General features: G+C 37.1%; 1 protein-coding gene across 1 annotated transcript in view; it reads left to right on the top strand.

The window, feature by feature from the left end:
- LOC105257029 (UPF0489 protein C5orf22 homolog) overlaps window positions 1-25,697 on the top strand; it is a 580,793-nt gene that overhangs the window by 238,772 nt on the left and 316,324 nt on the right. The gene's annotated exons all lie outside the window — the stretch shown is intronic.

The following is a 25,697-nucleotide window of genomic DNA, read 5'->3' as shown; positions in this document are numbered from 1 at the left end:
AATACGCACAGAACCGAGTCTCGTTGAATCGTCGATTATAGGCGCGCTTTTCTAGACAGCATTTCCACATCGCTAATCCGCGCAATCATCCTCCGTGCGGAAATGGCGATACGAATTGGAGAGTGAGGGTACGTACACGTGTAGGCGTGAGGTACAAGGACGGGAGGACGTGCCTGGGCGTGATATACCGTTATCCTTCTGCCGCTTAAACGGACACGCGCGCACGGGTCCCGGTAATAACTCCGAACGAAGAAAATGAGGGGCGGTAGAAGGAGATTGAGAGAAGATAGGATCGCACAACGCGTTGCGCCTTCTTCTTCGCCGATCGGGACGCGAGCGGACGCGATAAGTCGAGTTTTTCGCAGGTACACGATGGGTACATACCTTTTAATGAACTATAAAAAGCTCTCCATAGAAATGACGGGGGTCTTTTAATAATGACTCGGCGATAATTAATAACGGCAGGAAAGTGGCGCAAAAAGGATTTCGATTCGTTCGACGCGGTATCCTCCTTCCTCGACTCATCTCTCGTCGGCAAAAAGCTCCCCCGACATTATGAAATCAACCGAACTCCATACTTAAATCAAATGACGGAAAGATTTCGGTGCGTAAAAGCCTGTAATGGCTAAATGGATTAATTGCAATTAATGATGATGAAAGAGAAAGAAAGCGAGAGAATTATAGGAAAGGATTAAGAATCTATGTAGAAAATGAGATCCTTTTTGATGAAGCAAAAAGTGTACGAATGTCTAGGCAGATGAAAGATAATGCGAGAGGATGAGTAAAATGGGGCTCGATGTAGAAATTATTAATTAATAAAAGAGCTGTACCGCGTGTATATGCTTAGTGATCATGCAATATTAAAAACGGATACTTCGACATATTAATGGCCGAGGGCTTTTATCATGTTTTAAGATTCCTTTTGGATAAGTGGAATTTTTCAATTTCGTCGAAATAATAAGAGGAGATATGAGAAATTGTATACAATTCTATTTATAATATTAATTGGAATCTTTTTATGATTATCGATGAATGGTATTTTTTAATATTATTACTAGGAATATAAACTTTGCACGCATCACTCTCTCTTTAAAATAAAATAGCGCGGTAAAAATATTTTTTTAAATGAACATTGTTTAATGATAAATTAAAAAAGAATATTATAATAATTTAATTAATGAATATTTATATATATGATATATTTTTTAATATTTAAAAGATAAAATAAAACTTTTCTTACCTAATATTTAAATTCAGCAAAATATTTAAATTTTAGGAAAAAAATAACGCAATATAAACCGTGCATTTATATTAAAAATAATACTTTGCCATGTGTATTAATGATAAAATTAATTAATGCATCTGAAAGACGTCTATCATTCCGTCGTCATCAATAGAATCGTGTAAGTCGCGTGCTCAAAAATTCGTCGTGCGTCCCTGAAACTTTCGTTTCCGTTCCCTCCTAAGCCGAATACTGCAGCGGTCACGTATTCATGGCTGCCGCAGTCTCTTCCGGTCGTGTTATTTTTCCGCAGACAGAAAAAGTGCAAAAGGCCTTCGCGTTGCGGCGCGCTCCACCCGGCCGGAGATTAAGCGCGTGGGCAACTTCATGAAGAGGGATTAAAACTGCTAAAATTAATTCGCGTAATTGCAGGTGAAGCCCAACTCTGTGTTTGCTTCATGCCAAATGAATTTTTTTTCTCTCGATACATACTCCCCTAATCAAGCGACATGCAATTCGAATTTATCGAAAACTTTTTGAAATTAGTGTTTTTTTTTTTTGGAAAAGGAATGTATATATTTCATAGATCTTTCATTGTTAGCAATAATTCCTATAATTTTTTCTCTTTCTTTTTTTCTCAGCACAACATTTTTCTCTTATTTGCTTATAATCCACAAAGTGCAGTGATTTATTAATATTATTGATGTTATAAACAATGAAACAATCATATTATAAAATGTAATATAATATAAAGAAAAATTATATAAATGTAAAGTCTTTCCGGACTATATCCTTCTCCTGCTTTTTGTTCCTGCAGACAGAAGATATTCAAGTAGACTTTAGCTTTAGCAAACTCCGTGCTTGTCTCTGTCTCCTCGTATTAATTAATTAACGTTCTCTTAATTAAATCGCTCCTCTAGACAGCGCGACCGCATTAACTCTACTTCGTCGCTCTTAAATGTTCTTGAAAGGTTCGATCATTCGTTTGCATTATCATTTCTGCCATTGTGCTACTTATTTTTGTGTTCACTGAACAAATTTCATAATAAGATAATAAATTAAACCAAACATTATCCGTTAAAATTAATGTGCTTGGAATAGTTGTCCCCATAAATATTTGAAAAATAGCATCTTCAACTTCATATTTCTTTCATGCTTCTGCCAGCTGTTAATCCCGATTTACAAATACACCGTGCAAGAAACGCTGTCAAGAAATATAAAAAGTAGTGGTGCGTCTGACTATTTAATATATCACACGAATCCAACTATAATCTATTATTCTTCTTAGGTCTGAGTTTAAGATGATACGATTTATCTCGCATCTTTTTTTTTCTCGACATAATCTTGACAAGGCCGCTTCCTCTTAGATGTGTCACAATTTGTAAGTATGTTTCTTCGTCCACAGTTCTTCATCCGACCAGTAGACCTCTTCGAACATTTGAAAAAAAGCAATGAAGGTCTGTTGGATGAACAGAAGGAGAGAGAAAGAAAGAAAAAGAAAGAGACAGAGACAGTGAGAAAGAGAGAGAGGGGGTGACGCAGAAGTTGGAGACGGTGTGCGGGGTATGAATTATTCTCAACGTCCGTCTAGAACTGTTCGAAGCATGTTTCCCACGCCGACTCATATCACGTTATCAATTATTAATTGCTTTACCAGAATGCAGGTTCTCCGTGTTGAAGCCAGAACCATGGACGACGAAGGACAGACGGAGGGTAGACGTATCTTTGCACAGAGATGCCGCTCATACAAGATACATCTCGCGTGTACCGATGCCGCAGATATATACAGAAGGATCTCGTCGATCGAGGGACATCGATTGTCCTGATTCCGAGAAAGTTAGCGTCGTGGTAAATTACGACAGTGCGAGTCTCTATAAATTCCAACAAATCATGGAGTAGCAATCGTCTTTTTAATTAATTAAACTCGGATCTGTCGATAATAGCCGCATGATTCTCGTATGATGGATGTAATTTGTTAAATATTATGACGTTATGTGAATTGGAAATATATGCGAATGACGGCTATATGGATCATTTCAATTTCAATGAATTCATATGTCATTAGGAACATTCATTTATTGATTGATATGACGAATATTTATAAAAAACTGGATGTCTTTTGATTATCTTTCGATAATATTAAATTGCAGAAATTTTATATTGAAAACTGCATGTTAAATGAGAACAAAGAACAGTTTTAATGAATGCATATGTAAGTTGAATTGGAAAAAACGTGAATATTCAATAATTTAATCCAATTTTCTCTCTTTATCAATATAACGTTTTTCCATTATTGAGAAAAAATAATTAATAAAATAGTTATAATATATTATTAATATATTATTAATAAATTTAAAATTTTTGTATCAATTCAAGTATACATATGTAATGAGAGAAGCACATCATTAAAATTTTAATAGTTTACGAGTTAATTATTGTGTTATCTATTTGATATATATTTGCGCGAATAAATTTATCATTATTAATATAATTACTTTTGATATTCGATATATATACCAATACAAAGCAACGGATAAAACATTTTATATACATTGTCGTCACTGGAAACTTGATGCAAATTCAAATATTTAATATTTTCTCTAGACTTTCGACACATTTGTAAAAATAATTTAACAGAAAATTATTTTGGTTAAGTAGACGCGTTCATTTATATGTATATTCCGTAGGATATGCGAGCACGCATCCGGCATACTCGAGAGAGCGCGGATAATAATCCATCATTTATATTAATTGCACTCTGCGGTATGTCGCGCTCCTGCATAAATGATATCGTTGTGTTTGTCGTAGCGCGTTGTGTTGGTCACTGGCTCGTGCTCTCCATAAATTCTAATTAAGTTCACACAATCGACCCCCAGAATCATACGGGCCGCGCTTTCCTCGTCATCTCGTACCAAGAGTTCGTCGCTGTGAGAAATAACTTTTCAACATCGCGATGGATTCCACGAATGAATCTTGTTAGGAAAGCTGCTTGTACACGATCTGTAATTACGCTCACAATTAGAGGCTCTAATTTAGAGTGAGATATTTTTGAAATTAGAAAATGCATCTTTGATTATGTTCCTTGGGTAATTCACAGTGGGCAATTAAAATTCTGGCTTGACGCTCCTTCAATAACATTAGCGAATATACGTAATAGATAAATCATAGCAGTATCATTATTATGCTTGATGAAATATAAGAATGCTAATTCAAGTAATTATTGCGTTCATATATTTCTCTTTTTTTCTACACAGTGTATATTTGCCCCTATACATTTTTTAAAAATTATATAAATTAGTAGTTTACGTAGGTTTCGAAAAATTACATTTTATCTATAAGAATCAATTTATATTTCTGAATAAAACTAAATAAAAATCATGTTGTGTGTGTATATAAATATCAAGATTCTTATATATCTAATATATTAAGATTCTTATAAATTTAATTTTTTTATAAGAAATCTTTTATAAGATTTTTAACTTATTAATTCTTAATTTATTTTTAATTTTTTTATAAGAAATTTTTTATAAGAATTTCTCTTTTCATAAAATATTGACTTATACAAAATTCAGCAAAAGAAGTAATAAAAAGATTCATCTTCAAAAATATGCAACATACATACATACCTAATAATATTTTTTTTACGTAATAATATTTAATAATTCTATAAGAAAGACAATTTTTGTCGAAGGAAAATATTTGTAAAATAGATTGTGGAACAGTTTCTTCTACGCGAAAAAAGAAATAATTTGGAGCATTAAAGTTTCACTGTTTTAACTGCTCATATGAGTTGTGCGCGATATCTATACCTCGTTAAAACATTTCGTTGCACGTATTGTATTCGCACGACGCGTACAAGCGTTACAATTAGCGTTGCTAGACGTTAGCATTATATCTTGCGCGCGTACACGCGATACGCTTGTTCTAGGCGTGCATTATATCCTCGTCCATGCGAGGGACTTTCGCGCGAAGCCGTGGAATCGCACATGGAACGAGCGGCGACCAGCGTTAACAGGTTGGCATAACAAACGGACGGATCTTGACATGGACCGCATCGCAGGTTCGCCGATGTTCCATCCTCTTGGCTGCCTCGAAAACGCCGGACCGCATGAAAGCGCCGGCGCAAAAGTGCACGCGCACTGGAAGTTCGCAATTTAGTCATTATACAATCTCCTCGGTGCCTCTCTCTTACTGTGACATATAACTTCCCTTCCACCTCTATACAGATTCCATCGAGCGTTCTCGTTGCCATCCGTGTGCGAAGTGGTTTTTATGCGAACCCCTTAATCCGAATGAACCTTCGATAAGGGTTACAATAATATCTCGATGCCATTTAATTTTCACGATAAATAGCGATGGATGATCGAGCGGCGTCTTTTGCATACCTGTTTTCAACGTGCGCGTTTAGTTTTGTCAGAGGTAACACATGCAACGCGAACTCGCGAGAGCACGATAAGGTGTATCGTGTCACAAGCGTTTGGTAACCAATTAGAGAAAGAAGTCATTAGCATGGACAAGATTGAACCGACTTTGTATCTTACGATGTCGAGATGACCGAGTAGCGAGAAGTTGAAAAGGGTGTTTCTTGCGACGATATCGAGGCAAAGGCCGTGTCTTGCCCGACATAGGCGTCTCATCGTTTATTACGAGGTGAGCGTTTAAGACATTTCGTAAAGTATACGCATCTTATTCTTAGCATTTATCATTATTCAAAATTTTCACACACTTTGAATATTCTTGTCAATGCTTATTTTTACAATTTAATATTATTATTATAAATTACATAAATGTAGGCACTTGTTCGTACATTCCTCACATTGTCCTTTGAAATTAAATATAATTAATTAAATACATATCATCAATGATCACTTGAAGTGACATAGACTGTAGGACGTCCCGCGTCTCGATCTAACAAAAGAGATATGAAAGAATTGTTCGCCTTTCCTCCAAAATTCCTCTCTGTCTTTCGCGGCTTTAGCGGGAGGAATTGTTTGGGAACCACTGTGCTAGAAGGAAACGGGCGAGTCTACGCCAGGTTGTTTACTACGAAGAAGGCGAGGCGTGTCGTTGAACCTGACTCAGGAGAGTAGCGAGCACAAGGCGGGCTAGGCATGCCTCACCATTCGTCTCTGTTCTCTTGCTCGCCCTCAATCCTTCTCCCTCTCGATACGCTTCTCTTCTCTCTTCTCTCTCTCTCTCTTTCTCTTCCCCCTTTATCCGACTTCCCGGCGACTCTTCCTCTTTCGATTATATTCCGCACCGGTCAGAGAGAAACGCAGGCGTTCTCTCTCTTTCTCTCTCGCTCTTCTCTCATTACTAGCTCCTGTCCACGTCTGGCGCATTCCCATCTCAGACGAGCGATTGATAAAGTAATCCTGATAACAGAATCCTGTTTCTCTTTGATCTCCGATCGTTATAACCATAAACCACCAGTTCCCTCTTGCTGCATCTGCCTTTTACCATGACGTCCTTTATGATGTAGCATATATCCATATAATTAATTGAGCTAACAATAATTAAATATTAATGTAGAATTAATATTTAATTATTGTTAATATCATTTATGGAAAAGTAATGGAAATATTTAATTTATCAGAGCTTGATATTTCATAAATGGAAAATGCATCATGTGGATAAGTAATTTAAACGAGTTTAAATAAATATATTTTTAAGGAACACGCGTTTACACAAATACAAATTCAACCTAACCGTGCCCCGTTAAAATTGCAATTAAATTCGAATTCCTCTTATTGCGAATGACGGAATAATTGCTCGATCCCTTGCTCTGACGTATCTGGAATGGAGCTCGAAAATGAATAGCACGCGAATTGGAGATGCACTACCGAGTCGTGCGCGTACATGTGGATATACTTCTCGATGGCACCATTGCAACAAGTGAAATCGTATACAGATGGACCTGGCTGGCAAGTCTCCAGGCCGTTTTCGTGCAAGGACCGTGATATCGTTGCCATAACTTCGGCCATTTTCCACCTTCGTCTCTCTCTCTCTCTCTCTCTCTCTCTCTCTCTCTCCGCACGCGAATGATTCATTTTGACAACGAGAATCGTTCCAAGAGCGCGGATTGCCGTCACTCATGTTTCAACTATACTTCAAGTATCATTGATATTCTTACGCGAATTGTGATTTCCGCTTGTAAAATTCCGTTAGCATGCAAACAAGATGAAAATGTACTGTCACTTGACAAATCGAAACTCTCTCAAGATCTTTTTCGGATCCAGGACTTTCCTCCGAGTTTATACATTTTTTCCGACTCGGATTCCAAGATGCTTTTTAAGAAGTTACAACAATTTTTAAGAAGCTAAATTTCTCAAACTAGATTTTCTAGTATTTTATTTTTTCATACGAAGCGAGTCAAACCCCAGCTGTATCAATCTTCTGAATTTAAATCATTAATATGAATATAATGAAAGTTTTAAGATTTATTTCGACATATTTAATCGTGGAAACGTAATGCAATATAAAACTGTTCAAGACAGTTATTTGGCAAAATGATAAATCTCGCGTTTCCTGCGATTCGAAGGAATGTATGACCCAAGACTCTCGACGAGGCATTCGCGTGCATCGCGTCGATTTCGCCGGGCACGCGTTTTAGCCGACGAAATCGTGCTCTCCCTTGTACATATTCTCTCGAGTTCTCTCGATGAGAGAGTTCCATCTTAATCCATGGATATTTGCATCACGAAAAATTACGCCCGTGCATCATTTCTGAAAATATAGGGTTGTCAAATGTTGCGGTACGCAAGACTAAGGATGAAATAATGCGCTGTTATCTCGCTTACATTTCGTGTGTTACACGTGTATCGCACTGATTAAAAAAAATACGCCTATGACAAGTGTCGCAAGTATTTGTATTCTTTCGAATGTGCCTTCTTCTAGGCCCGCTCATATATTTAAGATCGTCTTGAGTAAGGTTTGAGAATGTCATGTAGCCATTTCATGAGCCGAACGAAATCTTGAGACGATCATACTCGCGACGATTTTGCATGTAAGAAGACGGACTATGAATACCCCGGCCTAGGGCTCGCTTTCGCCAACATCCGCGAACGAGGAACGTAATCAACGGAGATGGTCGCGTACATTGACACGCTTCATTACGGGGCTAATTACCCGCCGTTTCCGGCGGCATAACGAGACAGTCGTTTATCTCGCGCCTCGAGAAACGCCCGCTTCCTCGAAGCGATCGACCGCGTAATCGCGGGCTGAACGAGTGGTTCGCGTGTCCCCGGCCGATTTCGGCGAGGCGCGCGTTCGCTCCTCTCCTCTCCTCTCTTCCCTTCACCTCGCTCTTTCCCCCCGCGTCAACCTCTCTCCGCAGCGGCAACCACCGCGCGCGGTCCAGCGCGCATCGCGGACCGCCGGGCGAATCATCGTTCCTCGTGAAGCCGGCCGAGTGGACCGGATTCCGGGCCGTGCTTTGACCGTGGCGTAATAAAGGGCAATCATCGGTGATTACGCCGCGCTCCCCTCCCCTCGTCGCCGTCCCCCCGCTTCCCCCTTCGCCCCGCGTCCTTCCTCCCTCGTCGTCCCTCCTCTCCTCCCCGCGTCTCGCCCTGCGTGCGCGTACACGTGTGTAGGTGCAACGCCGTCGTGTGCGTGCGCTTTCGAGGCGTGTGCATGCGCTCGGACTCCCCGGAGGAGGAAGGGCGAGAGGCGAGGGGGGAAACGTTGCGCGTCGATCCTCTGTCACTGTGTCGCTTCCAGGATCGTCAATTTTCGTAAGCCGCGGGTTGACGTGCTTTCACCGCGATCGTGCCGACGCGACCGATATTAAATGTTTGCAGGCAATTTCGGCGTAATCGGCACCGCGGCGCCCGTTTCGCAGTTATTACACCGCCGCGTCGCGTCGCGTCGCGTCGCGCCGCTGCAGCCGACGATGATGCGCCTCGCCGAGTGTGCGAACGCAACGTATCCGCCGTTATTAAATGCCAGATATTGAAAACCCTTCATCTAGGAAAAAAAAAGCCGCGATCTGGAAAGCAAACCTCTACATTGGATAATATTGTGTATGTACAGGGTGTTTCTTAATAAGTGCGAAAAATTTTAGGAGATTACTTTTTGTCGAAAATTGAAGGGGCTTTTTCAAGTAAACATTAAAGAGTTCTAATAAAAAATTGATTAGAGGTTGCTAGTTTCATCCCCTTATAATAATACGGGAGGCTGAAAAAATATTAATAATTAACCCTTTTACTAGTAGAAAATATCCATCTAATTTCATTTTTTAACTTGTTTCAAATTTGAGAAAAAAATAGAAACCTAATTTTTACCCCCATTTTTGGAGAGTATAACTTTACAGGGAAGGATGTAGGAGTACATGTTTATATGAAAAACCCTCCTTAATTTTCGATAAAGAATCTTCTAAAGTTTTTCGCACTTATTAAAAAACATCCCGTATATATCTAGTATTTTAATTAATTGGAGTAATTTGTAATTTTGATTAGATATTTAATAAATTTCTCTTGGGTATAAAATTTATTAATGAATATACAGCAACGTTTATTAAATTGCAATTTTTATGCAAGTCTCATGATGAGGGAATAAACTGAGGAAATAAATATCATCACTATTAAATATAATTAAATATAATTAAATATATAATAAAATCTAATGAAATGCATAATAAAGATAAATCTTGATAAAGAACAAGATGCAGTTAATAGGTTTATAGATTTAAAGCACATCAGATATATTTAATCATACAAATTATTCCCGTAATTTCAGAAATTACAAACCATATCGTGAGAGGATGGGGGAAACTGTTAAATTTTCTTTCTCCCTCTCAGAAAAATTTATATTAGAAGCAAATTATTTTTATACACGAAAGCTTACGCAAAAGAGAAGCCAATGCTTAACAACGTATAAGCATAGCGTCGAGATAGCAATCGCTCTTTAATTACGCCACAATTATATATCGCATGCATTATTAAAGATCATATGACATTTAATGCAACAACTAAATGCAACTATAAAATATCATTCCGTTGCCTCACGCCCGTACAACCGCCTTTTAACACATACCTTTTATGCGTAATTGAACAAAAGGTTGAATTTCTCAAGGTTCGCGAGAGAGCGTGTTGATGAGGGATTTACCAAGCCGTACAACTTTATTTATTCAGCCGATGATTTATGTTCTTATAATCCTATTTTCATCATCATCCACACAGCTCTCGCGTGCAATCGAGCCTCGTGCGTTCGATAAAACTGATGCGCGCCTCTTATAATATGTCCATTGCACGCATATTGTCTTGTAAATTCCAAATCTTTAACGTCATTCTTATTACGACAAAATCAGGCATCGATAAGGAACATGAAAGGATTCGTTTTAACGCATGAAATTACAGAAACAAATTAAAATCCCCCGAGATTGCTTTGGAGAAATAGATAGATTGAGATATATTTATTCTCGAGATGTTTTCGTCCATGCATGTGCATCTGAAAATCTCTCCTCGACGAATCCCCAAGTGTTTCCGCGCCATTGCGCGTTCCGGAATATTTGGCAGAGCGATAAACGTCGTAGTGACGTATTTACCGCGCTAAAATATTGACGGCGCGAAATTATTGCGTCTGATACCGTAAAGAGGCGACCGCTGGACCACCTGGGGCAATAACGTATCCGAATTAACGATCCTTTAGATTTACGGCGAGACATCTTGCCCGGCTATTTAGCGGACGCAGCGTGCGCGGTTATACAAAGTGTCACCATTTTGGCGCCTCGTCCCTTGCAGGGAAACGCGGAATAACTTTTCGCGGGACTCTTTCCGCGCGCGGAGGGCGGAGTCCGGTCATTAGGCTTCTATGAAACGACTTTTCCGGGAATACCACGCGCGTTACGATCCTGCATATATAAATACACGCATCGGCCGTGGTATATAAATATACGCGGCATCTCTCTCTCGTCCGGAGATAAACCGTTGCAAAAATCCGGACGTCTCGGGAGAGACGAGCGTGTCCTCGCGCAAAAGTGACCACGTGTATAATTAGGGGGAAAATACGCGACACGTCCGGACTTTTCTCCGGTTTGGGCTCGAGGTCTCTTGCCTGCGACGCGTTCTGTCAAAGCATCTTGATGACACCTCATCGCATTTCGTATTCATTTCATATAATCTCTCTCCTTCTCTCTTTTTCTCTCTCTTTATATATGTATTCGTTCTTTTTCTTATACGTGAATCGAAGAATCGGATAAGATATCTGATAATTTTTGCAAATTATATATTTAATTTGGATCTTTGAAGGTGAATAATATGATTTCATTTTTTTGAAGAAAAAAATATTGAAAACCAATGAAAGATCATTATGTTTGTTTTGTTTGTACAATATTTCTTTACAATATTAGGCAAACTTTCAGGAGTAATATACATTTCATAGCAAGCGTATAACCGCACAAACTGTTCGGAGATTGTCGAACAGATTCTTCTCACCGTTCACTTCGCCCTTAAACGATCAGGATATGAATGTCACGTTCGGGCAGGAGAATTGTTCTGCAACGCGCCAGAAATCATTCTCCCGCGATTTATAATACAGGTACGGCCTGGATATCGCGTGATATGGCTCCGCTTATGTCGATCTTCATACGTTGAACGTGCTGAGAATCGAGAGAAAGAGAGAGAGAGAAGGATACGTGCATCGCGAAGAAATTGGACAAATAACATCATACATTTGGCGCGATACCCGCATTTCGGTTGTCGTGCAAATCAGAGAGAAAGTTCGAATCGTCGGTCAGGAACGGCATAAAGCACGAAAAAATCCTTCTTCAAGGCGTGAGAGATCCCCGCGAGAACGACGGTGCTTATTATCCTTCTGCACCTGCAGGCGAGAGAGGAAGGCCTTTTATCGGCGTTCCGCGCAGTCGGAATAAAATCACCTTCGCGTTTATCTCGCTACGCAAGTAAGAACGCGAGACTTTGCGCATGAGATACCTCAACAGTGTAATCGCGAGGAGGACTTTCCGCGCTCTACTTGCGGATCATAACATAAATTTTATTCGATTACACTCGATCGGAATATGGGACACCTAGTCATCGTGAGGCAGCTTCAGGCTATATGCTCGCATAAAGGATCAATGAATATAAAGACCTCGCAGAACGAAGAAGATGAAGCAACTTGCATGAAATAGCGAGAACTTGTACAGCTGTCCCGGAAAAATTTCATAATTTCATATTATCTATGTTAGAAATAAATTTTAAAAAATGTTTAAAATTAATAGTTAGGAATTTGTTCAAATAAAATAAAAATTAAATCAAAAATTGGCATAAGAGCCAGTTTGGCTCTTATGCCAATTTTTGATTTAAGAAAATATTTATTATCAATAAATAATGTATGGCATTTGATACAACTAAATTGAATTAATTGAAAATATATATAAGCTGCTTATATATAAAGTATTTTTATGAATCATTTATTTGAAGCTTATATAATATATTATTTATACATGAAATGTTTATTCAAAGGAAATTCCAAATATTTTTTATCTTAAAGCTTGCATCAAAAGTAAATATTTTTTAAAGTGCTCGTATATATTACATTTATAAATTTTTAACCTGAAAGCAAAAATTTACTTAAAAGGAATTGCAAATTTTAAGTACGTGCTGCAAACGATAATAATAATTAATATAAAATATAAATATATATATATATCTATGTATGTACTATATACATATATCATATCATCATAAATTTTGTCATATTCACTTTTTGCTCGATAACAAAAAAAATAGCTGGAATCTCATAGAGAGCAATTCAGATTAATACGCGTTCGACACGCACGGGCATACGCGTCGAAGGGTTCCGCATGAAAACAATACGGCTCTCGCACATGAAAATCAATTCGTTTTTCATTCTCCGTTGCTCGGCTCCTTTCATTTGCCACATGTCGGAATCGGACAGTAGTTGCGCCGCAGCCGGCACCCTCGTCCTTGTGACACGAGACGCGCGGAACAATGCTCGGGCCATTTCAACAATCCTGTCACGCGGTAGCCGCGAGATAGAATCGAGGAAAAAGTTTCGGGGGAGGCCTCCGAAGGAGAGGGTAAAAAAATGTGCGAGCGCACGTAGTACATCCGTCGCTTTGCATTCAGGTGAGCACAGAGAATACGAGAGACTTCGATATACTACTACCTATACGTATATTTTTTTCTCGGCTTTTTCTCTCTCTTTCTTTCTCCTTCTCTCTCTTCGACAATCACTGAGCACGAAGACACACCCTTTCTATCAGCGAGGAAAGGGGATGTTCTATGATGTCCCGTCGCATACATACATGCATGCATGCACCCCTGACATAGTCGGAGCGATTGAAAATAATAGCGACGCGATGACAAAAAAAAAACAACAAAAAGTGCAGTACTTTTTAATCCGAAACAGTCGTGCCCGTGATATGCAGATTTCGCGGAGACGCCCTTTCTTTACCTGCCGCTTTTTGTGCTGTGTTTTTGCGCGCATCCTTGCATCGCAGGATTGCATCGCGCAGTTCTGATATTAAATCAATCAAGCGTAATGCGGAACGCGGCAGTGAAATGGTACGTCGGTGAATAATAATGAAATAATCTTCATTCTCACGGTAAAAAATAAATACGCGAGGTCATTGATATTTAATTCTCATATGAATGACAGTCTACAATGCATCGTGCTTTCGCATGCGAATCATCATATGTACAGTCATATAAATAAAACATTATATAAAATATTTGTTATAAAAAGGAATTAATTATACAAAGAATTAATATTGCAATATTAGGAGAAATAACGTATTTCCTCGGAAAATACTTGAAAATATTTTATATATTTATATTACATTTTGCAGCTTAAAATACAATGCGTTATTTTATATGTACGTAAAGAGAAAAATTTTAATTATTATATATTTATCATATTTTCGAAATTATGTGTGAAATAATAATCATTCCTATCGAAATTATCAGGATAAGCTCCGTATATAATATTTAATAATATCCATGGATGTTAACATATTATTTATTTACATGTGTGCTCTCTCTTTAGTTCCCTTTTTTTCTATTTTTCATTAGTATGGTCTATCGCTAATGTGCTAGCCGTAAACAAGCATAATATATACTGCAGTCTTGCAAGTGATTAATCTCTCGAACGATGACATGCGTGCTCAAATTCCGAATATTTTCCGCTGTGCGTATAACTAGATACTCTGTTTCCAGATATGTTGTTTTCTAATTATTTCACTTTATTGTTAATAATTTTCTTAAAATTTAAATTTTAAAATATAAATGAAGCAACATATATACAAGAGAATTTTAAAACAATTTAATTTAATTTTTATATAGACCACGATTCTAAATATGTTATTGATATTTTGGCATATTAATTGGCAGTACTTTTGCAAATTGCTTTCAATTCTTTCTGAAAAAAAAATTCGCAATATAAAAATATTTTTATTACAAAAAATAGAAAGAGAAAGAAACGGAGTATATTATAATAACGATTCCTATTCTATACATAATGAATATATAACACACAACTTTTTAATATCGCTAATATTGGAAATAAGAACATGCCAAGAAGAGACATGTCATATTTGCAAAAGAGAATATATACTATACAAAAAGTAAATTAGCACTTTGAAATTGATAGATACCCTATCTTTATAGCTAATTAGTATAAAATGTGTCGAATAAAATGAAACATTATCTTGCAATTATGCTTCTTTGCCAGAGGGTGAGAATCCGTAACCGAGAATTGTAGCATACACCGTGCAGTAGTATTAGATTCGCAATTTACGCCCTGTCTTATTATATCCAGTCCAATAGCTGGATCTATAACGACCAGAGACACGCACCGTGCGTTCGATCGCGGATGAAGTTGTTAATATCATGTCATCAATTTTCTTGTCTAATCAATAGAAAGAGAGCAAGACGAGCTGCTATGATAGATGCTTTGTCATCATTGATTCGCGTTCCCGCGAACGAAACAAAAGGAACGTGCTGCGAAGCGTCGTCGGGCGATTGATGAGCGCGAGATCTCTCCTCCGCGTCTCTTCCTGCGAGAATCGCCGCGAGTCGGTTCTCTGAAAGCTGTCATTGTACCGGCTGCTCTCGACTGTTGCGAGTCTTAGCGGAGCTACATCCTCGCACCGTCAGGGTTAAGAAACTCGCGTTCGGAGATCAAGCACGCGGCTCCTCGTCCGGAGCGCGGGGGAGCCGCGTTTTTTGCTCCAGAAATACGGCCTCTGGAGTCAGTCACGGGCAGGGCGCGTATACGCGCGTTCACAGCTGTCCCGTCCATCCTTTTCATCCCGCCTGCAAACAATAACAACCATTCTCTGTTTGCTTATATAACCCTCCTCGGACAACGGTTCGAATTAAATTCCCGCCACATACAGCCGGCACTCGGCGGCGTGAATGGCGTGTTCGGCGCCGAAATCGCCGGAATTCGTGAAATCGATGGCGACATAACGAATATGAAAAGAGGTCAAAAACGATTACGGAGCTATATGAAATCCGGAGAGCGATTTTGTTTCGTCGGTAAATTGCGAAATTTCTGCTCCCGTTCGAGTGTGGAATTTCATTCGCGGTTTTTGTTTGTTTGACCACTTTTTCGCCGGTTCTTGATATTATTGGTCAATAGCCCCTATCACCCGGCGTAAGCACGCTTTTTTTTACACGCCACGTTCGTCGATTGTTGTACTTTACAACGATTTGAGAAACAAAATTTAAAAAAATAAACGCGAGCAAGCAAAATTAACTTTTTTTTCCTCAGAAAAGAAAATGTTCTAATTTAAGTAAACATTTTAGAGAAAATATTTTCGACAGAATATTTTTATAAGAAAAAAATAACGTTATTGAAAATTTCAAATATTTGTTTGATGCATACTTGAAATATCCAAATTGATTATTGGTAATAATATATGTTTAATACTGTAATTTAAAAAAATTGCAAAATCGAAAAAATATGTTTTTTTTCATATATATATATATATATATATATATATATATATATATATATATATGTATATATATATTGTTTTAAAAAAAATCACATTATGTGGATATGTAAGTTTTAGCGAATATGCTGAGTTATATTTTGCCGTGCAACGAGATGAATCTGTATTAAGACAAATGGTTCATGGTATAATAAAAAAATGAGACGGAGGGGGTCGAAGGGCAAAGGAAGGGTGCCCAGGCAATATTTTGAACGAACCAGCGCCGTCCGATTATTAATCCACTCGCTGGAAACCCGATGTTTTCGTCGTGTTCTCCAATGGGTCATTGCTCGTGGTTCAGTGATTCTCAACTCGCAAGTGCTGCTCATTTCAAACAGATTCACCGTAACATATTGAAGACTTGAGTTAATTTTTGAATATGTATTTTCATCCTATATTTATGATAAATTAGTAAAAATTCTCTAGTTCAATGAAATTCAATTATCAATAGCATATATATAAAATTGAAGAAAACTGATGGCCACAAAATAGAATATTTTTTTTAACATATATTGCTATCAGAGAGGATAAATAGATTATAAACAAACTTATTATTAAGCTAGTAATACATACAAAAAATTTTGCAGCAAAAATCCTTTGTTCTTAGACACATTATCATCATACGATAGTTTTTTTGCAGAAATTACTTTGCACTATCCGTTGATTTTGCTTCTTTTCGAACCTCGAGAGAAATCCCGATGTAATTTGGACCGCGTGCAAAACATCACGTTATGAACGTACGAGCCGGGAAGATTGTTCGATGTAACGAGAGGAGCTTCGTGAACGTCAGCCGGTTTTTGTCTCACGAGAGAAGATTTGACTGCAGCGCACATAATACGAGTCGTAAGGCGTAAATTGCTGCGCGGGTGAAGGATTGTTTTTTGCGCTTCTCTAATGCTTTATGTCAGTTGGTGTTAGAATGTTATATTACTGAGATCATCCGCATAGGAATTTATAAACTGAATGTGAAAGATTATCAATATTTTAACGACTCGAATACATCCTTCAAAATTATTTCGCATTTGTGTTTATTAAATTTATAATTTCCATAGATTCGTATTTAATTCGTATAAAATTACTAGCTTTTAACTATATTATTATACTTATGATTATTCTATATTCTGATTTTTTATCAAGTTGCTCGTGATCATTGAAAGTATTGCGTTCTAAATTAAATTAAGTTCTTCTAGATTGGAATATTTTTTCTATTATTTTTTTTCAAGGGAACGGTATAATTCTCAAATAAAACATTTAAGAACGAGACTTTTTAACATTAGTACATATCATAACATATATTTTAAAAAAATGATACATAGAGATGATTGATTAATTTCCTAAAATCATGTATACTTCGGATTTGACAAATGATAAATAGAAAGGCACGTTGAAAGAAAGCGACATATATCGTAAAGTAGATTATTGCTTGGTTCGTTCAATGACAGGAGACAGGAGTCTAGGCGCCAGCAATAGCAGCGGCGGCGGTAGCAATTCTCCTTGTTGAAGGGTTCTCGTCTACGGATCTCGGAGCCGAGCCACCCTTGAGCACGACTCGCTCTTCGTATAACCCCTCCTTGTCTCACGGCATCAACGTTTCACGTAGGCAGTCAGGGCCTTTTAAGCATATAAATTATTAGAGCCGCTTCAAGAGCCACTTGGAATCCGCCATTGTTGCCTGGTGTATACTTAGATGCTCATAGATGAGATGTTCGTATCCAGCACCTAGGAGACGAAGGAGACTAATCCCAGGAAGCCACTTTAGCATCCACTCATCGTTCCTGTATCCTCGAGGATGTTGCTTACAGTTGCAAAGGTACTACATGCTGCGACAATTCTCGGGGATCTTAATTTTAACACTAATTATAATACATATGAGGCAATATTAACTCCGGATACACAGGATGCGCTCTAACGATTACTTAAGTGTCAAGATTCATAAGCGCGTGTTTTTCATCGTGCGCAAATTATCAATTATGTATAAGATGATTCCTATAATATAGCAATTCCTTCATCTATATAATTATATATATGTCGTAAATTTTCTGAAAAATTATTTTAATCGTTTTATGTAATAGTTCCGGATGCTTCTTATTGCTTTTAACTTCAGTTTCTGCTTTCACTTTTTTTAGATGTTTATATTGTCAGAAGCAACTAGCGAGCGAAAATATCAGTTTGAAGTATCTTCCAAGTTAATGGCCATGTAGAAGCGACGCACTTGACGCATTCTTAAGTGTTTGCGAATGAATTAGGAAATGAACTACCAAAGTAGCACTTGTAAAATATTAATTATAATATTATGAGACGAAATGTGCGATGGCTTTCAACTTGTAATAATGTAACTTCATTACGAAATAGACATCATATTAAGAAATCCAAAATTGCTGTCACGTAATTATAATCAATTATATATGGAGGATAGCTGTAAGAATTTGCACATCAAGCTTTGCACATCAAGCACTTTCGCATATAATATAAAGGGAATCGAGAGATAACATGAATATGACATATATATATATTTCTATGACTGTAAAAATATATGATATTATTTTACTACATATATATAATTTTATTATTTTTATTTTAAATAGATTTTTTCGGCATATTTTATGAATAAATGTAAATGTAGTCAAGCTGATACTTTTTTCAATATATCAAGCGATATATCGTAAATTATTATTTTACGTGGCGGTTTTACTTATCGTCCAATGGGTCATTATCGGTACTTTTTAAGCTCTGCTTTTAGGGTTATCTCAGACATCGTTGATGTTAAATCAAGTACGCACGATCGCCGAACCTCTTTTATGCTAATCAGTGCTGATGTCGGAATTTTTAGTGAATTACAGTACTTCTCTAACACTTTCGTTCTAAGATGCTAATCGATCATAAAGAGCAATTTATTGTATATCATTCCGTTTAACAATGTTTATTAGGGTTCCATGTTTCACACAATGCACATTTCACTGATTCTCTTTTTTGCGAGATTTCCGGTTAAAAATATGCTTTATGATGTACATGATAAAATCTAATTTTATCATGTCAATCTACAAATCTAATTTCATCTATGTCAATACACTTGTCGTTGAATTCAGCCAAAAATTAATATGTTTTATTTACATATTTTATCAAATTTCTAGTTAATTTGTTTATGTACACATACATACACTTATGCTTACCAACATAGATTTAAAAGTCTAAATTAATATAACTGTTTGTCCCCAGTATGTATTATTTATAACTATGCCATGTTTTTTTTAAAGTACAATCAATTCAATATTAATATTGATCTTATATAAAGTATTATTATAAATTACAATACACATATTCATTGCTTATTATTATCAGAAGATATTGAAAAAAATTTGATAATACGAATTCGAGAACGAGCAAATATACAGCCGCAAAAAGGTGTCCGAACACTTGTATAGTCTGAATAAATGTTCCGCGTGCGTCTTTTTATCAAAGTATCGATCAGTTAGATCGATATCTTGAGTATGAATTTTCACCGCAGGCGAAGGAGTTTTGGATAAATCGCCGACATCTAGATATAGGATCTGCGCGATCGCCGATCTACACGCTACACGTGAACGGCATACGTATTGCCATGATCTCGCGACACTTTTCAAGGCCCGATGAAATCGGCCGTAATTGCACGTAGGTAGTAGCAGGTGATCCGCATGAAGGGGACACGGAGCGTCCAATTTGTGCTCGCATCTGCCTAACGATAGCCTGCGTTGACGAAATGTAAATTGAGTACGCACGAAGAGAGTGTGGATATGCAGCATCTCTCTCTCGCTCTCTCTCTCTCTCTCTTTGTCGTATTTTATATTCAAGGTCATATATATAGGTCATATATATATATAGGTCATTGATCATATATTTCCAATACAATGATCAATGATAATATATAATTCGTATAATTTAAGAAAAAACAAGCGCGCATCCAGAATCTAATATATATTGTTCAAGAAAAACCTGTATCATAAGAATGTATATGGCTCAATTAATCAGTTCTTTCGATTTACTAGCTTGTCCTCTTGATCAACTTCTTCCTCGTTTGTGGAATACTAAAACCTTCTTGTTAGAAGAAACCTGTATGTAATCACTTATCGAAGCATTACTATCAAAGGTTATTGAATTTCATGAAGAGCAGTAACGACTCGTTGTTATTTGATCGAGAATCCAAACTGACATGAAGCGATCTAATGATTGTCGTTATATATAGGCTTCTCTCTACAGTTGGACGAATCTAAATTATACATTCTTGTTGTTGAACAAAATTCCAGTTTTTTTACGATGAGGAATGTATTCTATGTATACAGTTATTTTTTAATAGAAAAAAAATTATATGAATCAATAATGTATAATCAAATGCCGCGATAACACAGGTACAGCAATATTAAAATTATAATTACATACTTTTCGTGAAAGATGTTATAATAATCTTGATTATATATCGCGTCATTATATTCACTCTATGAACATGTCATGTAATAAAACATAGTTTTATGTTGAATAATTTGTCATAAATAAGTCTATACAATATCCATGGTTTAGGCAGTTAGGTATAAATAATTAAATATACGGTCTGTGAAAGATCGACCCTTTCTAACCAACAGCTTCTCCTTAATTCATGTGTATACAATAAAGACCTTAATACTTTGCTGGATTATGGCGTATTTATTCATGAAACATTCTATAATTTGTTATCTTTAAACATCATTTATGAGAGTATGTAATGTCATGGAAGTCACGATCTATTAATATCTAAAAAATAAAATATTAAACAAATAATGTATATAAAAAAGTAATACATAAAATAACTTAAAAAAGAAAAATACATAATATCATTATTTATATCACATAATATAATACATAATATCATTATTTATATCATTATATATATCACCATTAAATAATTTTATTTAAAATATATTTAATCTATAAAAAAATGCACAGAAATAAAACTTTATCCGTGTGTATATGCATATATATATATATATATATATATATATATATATATATATGTTGGTATGCAAATTTATTTGAATGACATTTAATCCCCGTCGGGAGATGTGCATTTACGACGACATTTGGTTCTTACAAAGTCAGCTTCGATACTTCGCTAGTAAGTAATATCCCACGTATTTTACACTGTGGGTCGCTCGTCCCGGCCTGGTCGCGCTGTTTATATGTGCGGTGAACCACACCCAGGATTTCTAAACGCCCGTAAATATCCATCGTCGCCGGAGAAACTATCTCTCGAAAATCCGAAAGAACTAGCGTTGCGACGTGAAAGTGTTACTTTGCAAGCTAGGACCACCAACGTTTAGAAAAATTTAATCGCCTTCGATATATGTCGGATTTTCACACATTCCTTCTGCTTCTTTCTTCCTATTTATCTATTTATCTGTCCAACATAAAATGTAACAATAAAATGTAACGCTATATTTCAATCGTCCACATGATCTCAAAATTTTAATTTCGTATGCTCTATTTTTTTCGTATGTATCACTCATACCATTATAATTTCTGAAGACTAAGGCTATCGTTGATTAAGCAGTTGATCTTTATTAAACGAGATAATCTATTCTATCTTAAAAGCGCACAAATATATATATATATTTGCTTGTACAAAAAATTAATGTCGATATTTATGTGAGAGAACAGTTTTCTTCCGACTACGAAGCGGCAAAATTATACCTCGTTTCTCTTCGACTGCGGCGCACACAAACAAGTAGATTTTACGTCTAATGACGCCTCGGCATGGAGTTTATTACGTACACCCGTCGACCTAAATGTAAGCATCCGTTATGTCGACTAAAATTTTTCGCGGACATGCACGAGGCATCGTCCGGTAGAGTTAGTTTGCACTCCAGACGCCACATTGGTGCTGGTCGTTCACCGTGGCGCAAAAACCGAGACCATCCATCTCAAGTCCAGACAGCGCCCTTACGAATTCCAGAGACGTACGTGCCGTATAATTACAACGTAAAAATTTACATCGCCAGCGAGACCACAGTCGGGTCTGCTTCTCGCAGAGGCGTTCTTAAAAAATGGTAGTAGCACCACAGAGAGAGAAAGAGAAAAAGAGAGAGAGAACGAGAAAGGAAGAAGACGACGAAGAAGAAGAACCCGTAGCGGGGAGAGGGAAGAGCGTGGCGGAAAAAATGGTTTCGCACTCTCCGGACCTTTTCGTTCGTTCGTTCGTTCGTTCGTGCTACACGCACACGCGTGTACAAGAGGTACTGCGATGAGTTCCGACAAGCAGCTTAAGGATTTCAGGGGTTTGCGCCGGACCATATAATTGAAACGTAAAAATTTAGTGCGCCGGAACGGCCACGTCTGTCCGCTTAGGCCACACGTAATGCAGATATATCATTAAAAATGTCGGCCTATGGTGACGGACAAGTCGTAAAAGTTCAAGACCCCAGCTCTGGGAGTTGCATTTTGGTACCGTCGAAGTAGCCGGACAGCAAATGCGACGCATCTGATGCATAGTATTGGCAAACAATGTTGCAAAAATCCGCCATTTTACTGAATCTATTATTGCAAAAATTATGTATTTTCTATGGAGAAAAAAACTTGTTTCTCTCAAGTACTTTAAGTTGAATGTTTTATAGACGATATATACAAGAGAAAAAGAGGGAAGGAGAGATAATTTATTATTAAAAAATGATATTATGCATCAATTGATTTTTATACACTTAATATATAAATAATAGTCACAATTATATTAATTAATTTTTCAATTTAAAAAATTTTATTAAATTAATGAGACATGACATGCTCTGTAAGAAATCTCATTTGTGCTTGTTCCGACCTGATTATGCACAATTTAATTTCCTTAACGAATAAAATAAACGTGTTTTCAAACCGTAGCTTTTAATTTCATTCAGCTCTTTGTATGCGTATCTCATATAATATGTATCTCAGAATAATATTTATTTTTAGCGTTTCATGATTTAAAAATTTATATATGAAGAAAAATAGTTGAAACAATCTATTGTAATTATGAGTACACGTTTTGTATATTCGTCGCCCAGTGAGTTAAAGTTACTCTCTTGGAAGAAGAGGTAAAGGAGCTCGTAGAATCAGTTTTACGACCGCGCGATAAATTATGATCTGTCAAAACAAGACTACCAGCTACGTCCGCTCTTACAATTGATATCAGCTTCGCACGGGTGCAGTGGATATTTTTGGCATAAAATGTTGACATAGGAAAGATATCTAATTTAATACCCGTCAAATGTAATAATCTTTTTCCTACTTTTTAGATCTCGATATTCCAAGTTATCTGTTAATATACATAAAATTGACCGCCAGTCACGAGATGCAAATTCCGCGTATCTTACCGATAATCCAATTTATACCTATTAACGGGATTATTAATATTTTTTATCTATCGTATCCCACGCACTGTGAATAATAAATAAATGTAAATCTAATTGTTTGATTGAGTCATTTGTGCAGGAGTAAATTTCACGAAGCCGTTTCATTTCCTTGTTTTTCACTTCACAATCTAAAATAACTGCATAGATATATTGCATAGATAGAGATAGCTAATATTCTTAAATTTATATAATTTACATACTTATTCGCGTAATATATATTATAATGATATGTTAAATTTAAACAAAATTGTCGCCACTGACTTAGTCGGCCTGCTTGTCGACTTATGGCGGCAAAAGTCCATGTCGGAGTCAGCTTGTCGGGAATGTTAAACAATAGCAACGTTCACTTTTCAATGATACGAAATTACTCGTATGTAGTATGTGATAGCGGTCGATTATTAAACGCCCACCAACCGTCTACGTGAATACAAACAGCTTAATTATATAGCGTAAGCGGTACACACGCGATACCACGCGTTGGTGCTAAGAAAAAAATCGCATCTTTCGTCTTCATTATCCAAAAGACATCTATCAGACCGCGCCGTGCGTGATATTTACCGGGCGCTAATGGACGTTTTTGCGAGTAACCGGCGACCGCAAAATTTCGCCTAGTCGGATAAATCACGCAGCACCGGCCGCCGGTTAAGAAACAGCCCAGAGGGATTTACACACGACTCGCTGAGACCTGTAATCTTCGAGCAACGTTAATTGAATGCCGCTTATGAATCACGATGGAATAGTACGGTGAGTCATAATTATTGACAGATCTCGAGCTGCGTTTTGCGACCGTAACTAACGAATTCTGTAACGCGCCAAAAGGAAAAAGAGACGGGGAGAGGACTCTTGAGATAATTAATGCGATGCCTCACGTCCTAATAAAGATGCAAATGCATCTTCGGAGGATCGTTGACGAGCGCGTCTAATTCCTCTCTTGGGAAGATGCGATGACAGTAGTACTGTCGTGCTGTTCATTAACGATCGAGTGATTGTAGGAAATGTAGTGTTAACCGCGTAATGAATTACAAGAATCACTTGGCAAAAAGCAAACACACGTGGAATTTATTTTTATTTATTTGCCTCAAAAGTCACGTTGTAAACGAACGAAAGTATTCATTATGGAAGATCATTAGTCTACGACGAGTTCAAGTACACCATCGATGTCCGTAATCATCGATTAAAATAGAATGAAAAATTACTCTCGAATCAATAAATTGTTTCACAGAATATTCAGACAATGTGTCGCTCAGCATGATCGGAAAAGAGAGGGAAGAACATTATATATCCCGTTCTCTCTGTTCCACGGTTACGGTCCGTGCGATCGCCGGCATTGGTCTCATCGACGGTCTGTCTAATCACCACGCACTGATTCCCGGTTTAATTCGTAAGCCGACGTGTAGGAGGCGTATACGAGTCGCGTCGTTACTAGTTATATCAGCTACCAGGAATCCTGGTCATGGCTAATCGTTAATTAGCACGACGTGTTTTATGGCATCGAGGCTACCTGGTTGGCTGATTAGCTGGTTGGTTGGCAGGCTGCTTTCGTCTCGTCATTTGATTTTTGCCGAAGATTGGCCGATCGGCCGATCCAATGACCGCCGGATGCCGATCGACAGGATATCCTGCCTGGTAAATTGGCCGGTACGCGGAACATTACATCGGTTACGAGACCGTAAGAGATTACTGCGAAAATGGAATTTAATGGTAGCGCGACGGTACGTTTCTAATTAGCGCTAGCTGGTCCACAGTACACATTACGTTGATCCAAATTGTCGTGCGAATGTGTGTGTACGTGTACCAGAGATTTATTTAACGACGCCGTTAAGTCGTTATATTTCGCAATTATCCGTTTAGCAATATTTATGTCAATATTATCTAAGACTAATAAATAGGTGTCTGCAGAAATGTACACAAAATGTTTCGTGTAAAACGCTTGATACATCGACAGAGCTCTGAAGAGCTTCAAAGAGCTAGGGAAAATATTAAATTGTCAGAGCATTTATTTTATTGCAGTGTCACACACTAAAAAGTAACAAAAATATTCACATATTTTTCATATATATGTATATGATTATTAATGCAATAATGTGTATATAATATTTTATAGAAATATATATAAATTAAAAAT

This window comes from Camponotus floridanus, unplaced genomic scaffold (assembly GCF_003227725.1).
Source record: "Camponotus floridanus strain SB8 unplaced genomic scaffold, Cflo_v7.5 scaffold26, whole genome shotgun sequence".
Classification (NCBI taxonomy): Eukaryota; Metazoa; Arthropoda; class Insecta; order Hymenoptera; family Formicidae; genus Camponotus; species Camponotus floridanus.
The sequence above is the reverse complement of the archived record's forward strand: the minus strand, read 5'-3'. Positions and strand labels throughout refer to the sequence as shown.